This window comes from Rhinopithecus bieti, unplaced genomic scaffold (assembly GCF_001698545.2).
Source record: "Rhinopithecus bieti isolate Rb0 unplaced genomic scaffold, ASM169854v2 scaffold_5750, whole genome shotgun sequence".
Classification (NCBI taxonomy): Eukaryota; Metazoa; Chordata; class Mammalia; order Primates; family Cercopithecidae; genus Rhinopithecus; species Rhinopithecus bieti.
In genome coordinates, this window is record NW_016805082.1 from 864,159 (window position 1) to 872,874 (window position 8,716).

The window sequence follows — 8,716 nt, forward strand, 5'->3', positions numbered from 1 at the left end:
GGATTCCTATTGTTGAATAACTTTTGCATTTCTGGAAGGAACCCTCATTGGTCAGTATTTTACATTAGTAAAGACAGTAACAAAATGACTGCCTGTCTGGATTGGCAACATCCCAAGGGATTCATCACAAAGATAGGCCTGCTGGAACTTAAGCAGCAAAATGAAAATTTCTTTTCTAATAGAGCTATTAAAAATTCTGATGGGCTCTTTGAAAATTTAAAGGATTCTTTTTTAGATCTGGAAGCATCTTTTCATTTTTCAGACTGATTGAAGTTGTCCCACAATGCCCTGCTGCTCTTCCCGTTCCTTTTCAGTCGTTTTTTTCTCCTTGTATTTCAATTTGGATGCTTTTTATTGCTGTCTTCAAGTTCACATATCTTTTCTTCTTAGTGTCTAATCTGTTAATCTCATCCAATGTATTTTCATGTTAGACATTGTAGTTTTAATTTCAGAAAAAGGTATTTTAAAAAATAATATCTGCCAACACGTTCAGTCTTCTAAATTTTTGAGCATATAGGATACAATTATAACTATTTCCACTAATTCTCTAGTCTGTGTCATTTCTGGGTTGTTTTTCATGTTTGTTTTCTCTATATTTAGGGTCATATTTTCCTGTTTGTTTTGCGTGCCTGGTAATTTTTGATTAGATGCAAGACATTGTGATTTTGACCTTGTTGGATGCTGCACCTAAAGGTGGATGGAAGAGGAAGTCTTGGGGGCTACCACTCTGACTGGAGAAGCTGGCACGAGGCTCCCTCTTGTGCATGCAGCAAGGTAAGAAAGTAAAGTGCACGTTTTCTTCTGGAGGAAGTGGCCTCCAACTCTGCCTCTGGACTGAAACACATGCTTGCATGCTGTGGCTTAGCTGAGGGCTTGTGGCTCAGGACAGAAGCAGTGATGGTGACAAGAGCAGGGGAGTGATACGGGAGAGGTACAGCCCCAGCCCCAGGACACAGTAGATCTCAATATTGGGAAGGGAGGAGTTCAGTATCAGTAAAGTGAGCCATAAGAGAGAAAGGAAAGCAGCCTTTGCAGACAGAGGTGGAACCAATTGAAAGAAGGAGGGGAGGGCCTTGCAAGGAACGTTGCTGGTAGTGTCTAGAGGCTGTGGGGATCATTCTCAGGCCATCCAAGAACTCTGAGAAGATTGGGGGGATGCTGGAATTTCACTGTTGTTGCCAGGATGGGCTCAAGCCAGAGGCTATTTTTATTTAAATGCCATTAATTTGGTTTTTATTTTTTGATGTTAACCTTGTCAGGTTAGTGAGTTTAATACCTGTTATAAATGAAATATAATTCTGAAATGTTAATGTGTGGGAAGGAACAAGTAAGGCTTGATAAATATAACCTGGACATGTAATGATGCTAGAGAACTTATGATCTTTGCCTGAAAGTTTTGGATGCACAAAAGTCCCTTATTGTCATTTTATTTATTTACTTAGTTCTTACTGAGATTGAGATAGTTTTACTGTATAATACCTAAAGATCTCGTGTAAGAGTGATACTAGCTTTTGTTCCCTATTAGTTTCTTTTTCTTTTCTTTTTCTTTCTTTTTTTTCTTTTTTCTTTTTTCTTTTTTTTTTTTTTGACAGAGTCTCGCTCTGTCAGCCAGGCTGAAGTACAGTGGCACGATCTCGGCTCATTGCAACCTCTGTCCCCCGAGCTCAAGCAGTTCTCCTGCCTCAGCCTCCCCAGTAGTTGGGATTACAGGTGTGTGCCACCACACCCAGTTAATTTTTATATTTGTAGTAGAGACAGGGTTTCACCATATCGGCCAGGCCGGTCTCAAACTCCTGACCTCAGATAATCCACCTGCCTTCGCCTCCCAAAGTGCTGGGATTACAGACATGATTACAAACCGCGCCCAGCCTAGTTTCTTTTTTTTAAAAAAAATTATTTTATTTCCATAGGTTATTGGGGACCAGGTGGTGTTTGGTTACATGAGTAAGATCTTTAGTGGTGATTTGTGAGATTTTGGTGCACCCGTCACCCGAGCAGTAGACGCTGCACCCAAATTGTAGTAGTCTTTTATCCATCACTCCCTTCCCACCCTTTCTCCCTGAGTCCCCAAAGTCCACTGTGTCATTCTTATGTCTTTGTATCTTCATAGCTTAGCTCCCACATATGAGTGAGAACATACAATGTTTGGTTTTCCATTCCTGAGTTACTTCACTTAGAATAATAGTCTCCAGTCTCATCCAGGTTGCTGTGAATGCCATTAATTCATTCCTGTTTATGGCTGAGTAGTATTCCATTGTATATGTATACGGCAGTTTCTTTATCTACTCATTGATTGATGGACATATGGGTTAGTTCCACATTTTTACAAGTGAGAATTGTGCTGCTATAAACGTGTGTGCAAGTATCGTTTTCGTATAATGACTTCTTTTCCTCTGGGTAGATACCCAGTAGTGTATAACCAAATGTTTTCCAGACTTTTAGATATCTCTTCTTCTCTGGAATGCCGATTATTCTTCGGTTTGGTCATTTAACGTAATCCCAGACTTCTTGGAGGCTTTGTTCATATTTTCTTATTCTTTTTTCTTTGTCTTTGTTGGATTATTTTGAAAACCTTGTCTTGGAGCTCTGAGGTTCTTTCTCCTGCTCATTCACTTCTATTACTGAGACTTTCCAGAGCATTTTGAATTTCTTTTTTTTTTTTTTTTTTTTTCTGAACAGAGTCGCAACTGTGTTCGCCCAGGCTGGAGGGCACTGGCCGGATCTCAGCTCAGCTGCAAGCTCCGCCTCCCGGGTTCACGCCATTCTCCCGCCTCAGCCTCCCGAGTAGCTGGGACTACAGGCGCCGCCACCTTGCCCGGCTAGTTTTTTGTATTTTTTAGTAGAGACGGGGTTTCACCGTGTTAGCCAGGATGGTCTCGATCTCCTGACCTCGTGATCCGCCCGTCTCCGCCTCCCAAAGTGCTGGGATTACAGGCTTGAGCCACCGCGCCCGGCCGCATTTTGAATTTCTCTAAGTGCATCCATTGGTTCCTGAAGTTTTGATTGCTTTTTATTATATGATACCTTTCTCCCCTTATTTTTTGTATTTTTTATTTCCTAAATTGGGCTTTGCTTTTTTCTGGCACCTCTTTGATTAACTTAATAACTGACCTTGTAAATTCTTTTTCAGGTAAATCAGGGTGTTTTTTTTGTTGTTGTTGTTGGATCCATTGCTGGTGAGCTAGTGTGATTTTTTGGAGGGTATTAAAGAGTCTTGTTTTGTCATATTACCAGAGTTGGTTTTCTAGTTCTTTCTCATTTGGGTAGGCTCTGTTGGAGGGAAGGTCTAGGGCTCAAGGCTGTTGTTCAGATTCTTCTGTCCCACAGGGTGTTCCGTTGATGTAGACTCTCCCCTTCTCCTAAGGATGTGGCTTCCTGAGATCTGAGCTGTAGGGATTATTATCTCTCTTCTGAATTTAGTCACCCAACAGGTCTACCAGGCTCTGGGCTGGCACTGGGAGTTGTCTGTACAGAGTCTTGTGGTATGAACCATCGGTGGGTCTCAGCTGTGGACACCAGCACCTGCTCTGGTGGAGGTGGCGGGGGGTGAAAGGGACTCTGTGAGGGTCCTCAGTTTTAGTGGTTTAATGCACTATTTTTGTGCTGGTTGGCCTCTTGCTGGGAGGTGGCACTTTCAAGAGAGCATCAGCTGTGGTAGTATGGGGGCGATCAGGTGGTGGGTGGGGCCCTAGAACTCCCGAGAGTATATGCCGTTCGTCTTCAGCTACCAGGGTGGGTAGAAAGGACCAATAAGTGGGGGGAGTGCTAGGCATGTCTGAGTTCAGACTCTCCTTGAGCGGGTCTTGCTGTGGCTGCTGTGGGGGCTGGAGGTGTGCTTCCCAGGTCAATGGAGTTATGTTTCTAGGAGGATTATGCCGCCTCTGCTGTGTCATGCAGGTTGTCAGGGAAGTGAGGGAAAGCTGGCAGTCACAGGCCTCACCCAGGTCCCACACAACCCAAAGGGCCAGTCTCACTCTCACCATTCCCCGCTCAACAGCACCGAGTCTGTGTCCAGGCAGTGGGCAAGCAGGGCGGAGAGTCTGCCCCCGGCTACCAGCCCTCCCAGCTGTGAAAGCTGTGAACCCTTCGTGCTTCCCTGCCTGTGGTCTGCACACCGGGTTCATGGCCTCCCTGTAGTTTTGGCCACGAGACTTCTTGTTCAGTTGGAATTGTTACAAAGTTTAGCTGGAGGCTTCCTTCTCCCTGTGGCCTTTTCCCAGTGCCTCCGGTAGCCCTCCCCAATGGCCCCTGGGAGGCAAGGCAGAAATGGCTTGCCAGGGGACCTGGAGAGCCCACAGGGATTTTCCCACTGCTTCCTCTACCCCTGCATTTCACACGGCTCTCCGAATTGACTCAGCTCCAGGTCATGGCAGAATCTTCTCCCGTGATCTAGATAGATCTTAGGGTTCCCCAGTGAGGTTGTGTTTGGGGGTGAACAACACCCGTTTCCCACTTCCACAGTTTGCGCCCTCACGGTGTCTCCCAGGTCCTGCAGGAGCAATTCACTTCCTTCAGAAGGTCTGTGGGTTCTCCTGGCTTTCCTGATTTATTTCTGCAGTCATTCTGGAGCAAAAGTTCATGATGCAATACTCCACACGCTGCTCTGTGCATCTGAGTGGGAGCTGCAATCTAGTCCTGCCTCCCGTCTGCCATGATCCTTCCAGAGGATAGTAGCTTTGACACTCATGTATGTGGATGAAAAAGTCACAGGACACTTTAATTTCTCTTTTAGTATTCCTCACATATTTTCTGCATTCATTTATATGTCTGCCTCCCCAGCAACTTCTTACGGCACCGTGCTCTGTAATTACCATGTGCTGAGTGGCTACTAAGTGACAGATATTTATATGCTTTATGTGGCTTAACTTACATACTCTTCTGAGAAGCTGTATAAATTTCATTCTCTTATTTTTGTTTCCAGGTCTAGGAAATGGAGGCAGAGAGAGATAAAATAAGTTGCCCAAAGCCGTATGGTGATTAAGACTTGAACTCTAAAAGGGTTTTATTTTAAATTTTATTTAATTAATTTATTTTTTGAGACAGGGTCTTGCTCTGTTGCCCAGGCTGGTGTGCAATGGCGCAATCACAGCTCACTGCAGCCTCAACCTCCTGAGCTCAAGGGATCCTCCCACCTCAGCCTTCCAAGTAGCTGGGAGCACAGGAAGGTGCCACCATGTCAGGCTAATTTTTTATTTTTAGTAGAGATGGGGGTCTCACTATGTTGCCAAGGTTGGTCTTGAACTCCTGGGCTCGAGCAGTTCTTCCACCTCAGCCTCCCAAAGTGTTGGGATTACAGGCTTGAGCCACTGTGTCCGGCCTGTTTTATTAATCTCTAAGTGCTCTGCACCTGTCCTAAGGAGTGTGGCATAGTCCTTGATACTGGATGACTGAGTGACGCAGGTAGTTTGTATAAGAGGTGCAGTAACCACATGGTGAATGGAAGATGATGCTGTAGACTTGCCTGTAGTTCACAGCTGGGACACTGGTCACCGGACACAACTTCCAGATTGGCTGACTAAAACTAGAAAATGTAGACTCCATTGGGTCTTTGTGTTTTGATTTTTTAAATGGGAAAATTAATTCTGTCATTTACCTTCAAAGAGTTACTGGGAGTGACATAAAATTGTTGATAAAAATGTTTGGAAGTCTCAGTGAGGGGATCTGCTAGCATTGATGAAATTATTTCATTCGTAAACAGTCTAGGGGCCAAGGAAAGAGAAGAATGACATGGAATCTCCTTTCCTTGAGATCTTAGAATCATGCCTGCCTCCTTACCTCCATCCAGGACTGTTAAAAAACTCCCAAAGCAGGGACTTTTAGGCCCACATGCACTTAGCCTCCTCTTCCCACCTCCTGTTCATCTCTGTTTCCAATGTTCCACTGCCATAACTGCCAGGAGGTTCTGCAGAGAAGAATGAAGAAGGAACCATATGATCCTAAACATGTTCTCTGAAGATATTATCAGCCCACCATTGGCCTTATTTATTGGGATGGTTTTATAACCTTTGATACCTCTTCCCATCATTTAAAATAAACCTGGTGCTTCCCTGAATAATCTCTTGAGATCTGTATGTGTTTCCCAGCATCACGTTTGTCCTTTTAACAAGTACGCTCCTTCAACTGCTCGTGGTCAACTCAGGTTCACTACAATCAGGGAATCTGTCTTGAACAATCAAGTCTATATCAAACTCGAATTTATTTTCTTTTGTTTGAGAACTGTAATTCCACTCCAAGGCCTATACTGTACCCAACAGAGCTGCATGCATGTTTAATGAAAACAATATTCATAATACTTCTACTACTTAAGCCTTCAAACTGGAAACTACCCAAATGCCGGAGAGTAGAATGGATGAATGAATTGTAGTAATATTTATTGAATACAATACAATACAGTAATGATAATGAATTAACTGGAACTAGATCCAAGAAGGATGAATCTCACAGACATTATGTTGACTGAAATGAGCTAATCACAGAAGTGTACATATTCTGTGACTGCTACAGTAAGTTCAAAGAACAGGCAAAACCAGTGTACAATGTTAGAAGCTGGGATTGCATTAATCCTGGGGTGAGGGGTGGAGTATTGGCTGGAGGCAGGGGTGAGGAGGTCCGCTGCTGTTTTTGTTGTATTCTCTTTATCTGGGTGCTGGTTTTGAGGGTGTGTTCATTTTGTGAAAATTCGTTGAGCTGTAAACTTATGACTTATGTACATTTCTGTATGTATGTTTTTATAAAACTTACAGAAAACAAAGAACTATATTGCCATGTATTGATTGGACTCTATTCTGGGCTATCTTGGAAACTGCAGCTTGAAGACAGCTAGGCCTCAGCATATGCCCTGACATCCTGAAATCTAAGCTCTGGATCCTGGTCAACTTTGGGAGAATAATCAAGCCAATTTTCAGAGAAGCAGTTTCTATGTCCTTCAGGTCTTTGTGTCCTAAGGGATTAGGAGCATTAGGGACCTGGTCTCAGTGTAATCCTGAGTGCTCATCTGTTCTCTGGTCATCCTTCAAAGAAATACCAGGCTCCTGAATTCATCTTCACAAAGAGCTGGCCAGGCTACCTGCTGCCCGCCATCCCATTGTCTTTCCTGCATTGTTCTGGGACTCTGGCCACACTCACCTTCCAAAATAACTGTGCAGTTGTCATCATTGTTCAGGAGACTATTTTGGAACACTGGCTTAGCTTGGTGATGTCTAGAGATCCAGGAAGGGCCCCAGCTGTCGGGAGGGAGGCCCAGGGCCATCGGAGCTGGGGGTGGTAAGTGACAGGGTTTCAGGAGGTGTGGAGGGGCCCAGGGGGAGCACTGTTTCTGACAAGTGTTCAGTCGTGGTGTGGAGAATTGGAAAGAAAGAGGAGAAAGGATGGGGGGCGGATCAGGTACAAGTTGGAGGGAAGCTGGGAGGGGAGAAAAGAGTGAAGGAATATTAGGTTGATTAGTGCTGGTGGAAGAAGTAAGGAGAGACGTTCACAGAGGAGGGGCTGGGAAGTGAGGGTGTGAGTTGAAGGACACTAATGGTGCGCTGACATATTGTTTCAAGAGTGGTTTCTGTAGCCTGGAGGACTTAAGGACAGCTGTTGGGAAACCTACGGGGTGATAGAAAAGTAAGTGGGAGCAAGGGGGTGTGATGATTGACAGGCAGTCGAGTCAGGTGACATCCTGCCATATTTAGCAATGTAAGGTGGTCAGATGGCCTCACAGTCTTCAGGGCTGGGAGATGGCAGAACCATCTCATAGGGTTGTGACAGAGGAGGTGGGTAGATGTATTTTCAGTGGGTAAAGGTGGAATTCCCTTCTCTCTTCTGTTTTCTCTTGATGTCACAGGCCTGCAGAAACAGCATACCATGAGTTAAAACCCCTCAATTGCACGGGTTTACCCCCTTGATTTCACAGGGTCTCTAGCTCTTTCAAAGTCTGCAGCAAGACAGAGGAAACATCTGGGCTCCTGTGGGGGTGTTTCATGTGCTTGTGTACAAATGAGTCCCCGCAGGACTCTGCAGCTCCACGTCGCTCTGCTGGGCACTGGGGCCATGTGCTCTGTTCGTCTACGGGAACCTCTGTCTCCCTAGAATTACAGTGTAAGAGAGGGGTTTCCAGAAAAGGATGCTAATGTCGCAGGATTTTATGGACTTTAAGTAAACTTTTTTTTTCTGTTGTACTCAATGCTCTGAAACTTTGTTCCTAGGTTACCTCACAGTGCCTGAATTCTTTCCTTTCTTTTCTTAGACATGGGGTCTTGCTCTGGCCCAGGCTGGAGCGTAGCAGCTATTCACAGGTGTGATCACAGCACACCGCAGCCTCCTGGGCTCAAGCAATCCCCTGCTTCAGCCTCCTGAGTAGCTGGGACCATAAGCAGGAGCCCATGCCCAGTTTCAATTCTTCTTTTCCTACAGTAAGTTCTGGTCCAGAAAATTTTGCAACTCACCCCCGCCCTTCACTCCACAAAAAGGCTTCCACTGGGATTCCTGTCCATATGCCAGACTCACTTGAATCCTTGGGATGGATCTAGTCTCAGTTTAAGTGCAGATTCCCGCTTCATCTCAGAGCCTGGCCGTTTTGAGGAGCAGGTGGTTTTATCCCATCTGCCCACTGGCCCCTTGCTTCCTTGTCTAGGCCTGTCCTTTCTCACCTAGTGTCCTAATCCCCTCCTCACCACCTCACAATGGAGAAAGCTCTGTGTTGCTTTCTCTCAGGATTTTCATGCTTTTCAAG

General features: G+C 45.1%; 1 long non-coding RNA gene across 1 annotated transcript; it reads left to right on the forward strand.

Annotated features, from left to right (window-relative positions):
* The first annotated feature begins 606 nt into the window (after positions 1-606).
* LOC108529071 (uncharacterized) lies at positions 607-6,052 on the forward strand. The gene is made up of 2 exons (XR_001885390.1): positions 607-774; positions 5,699-6,052. It is a non-coding gene; the product is annotated as an uncharacterized LOC108529071 (long non-coding RNA).
* The last annotated feature ends 2,664 nt before the right edge of the window (positions 6,053-8,716 follow it).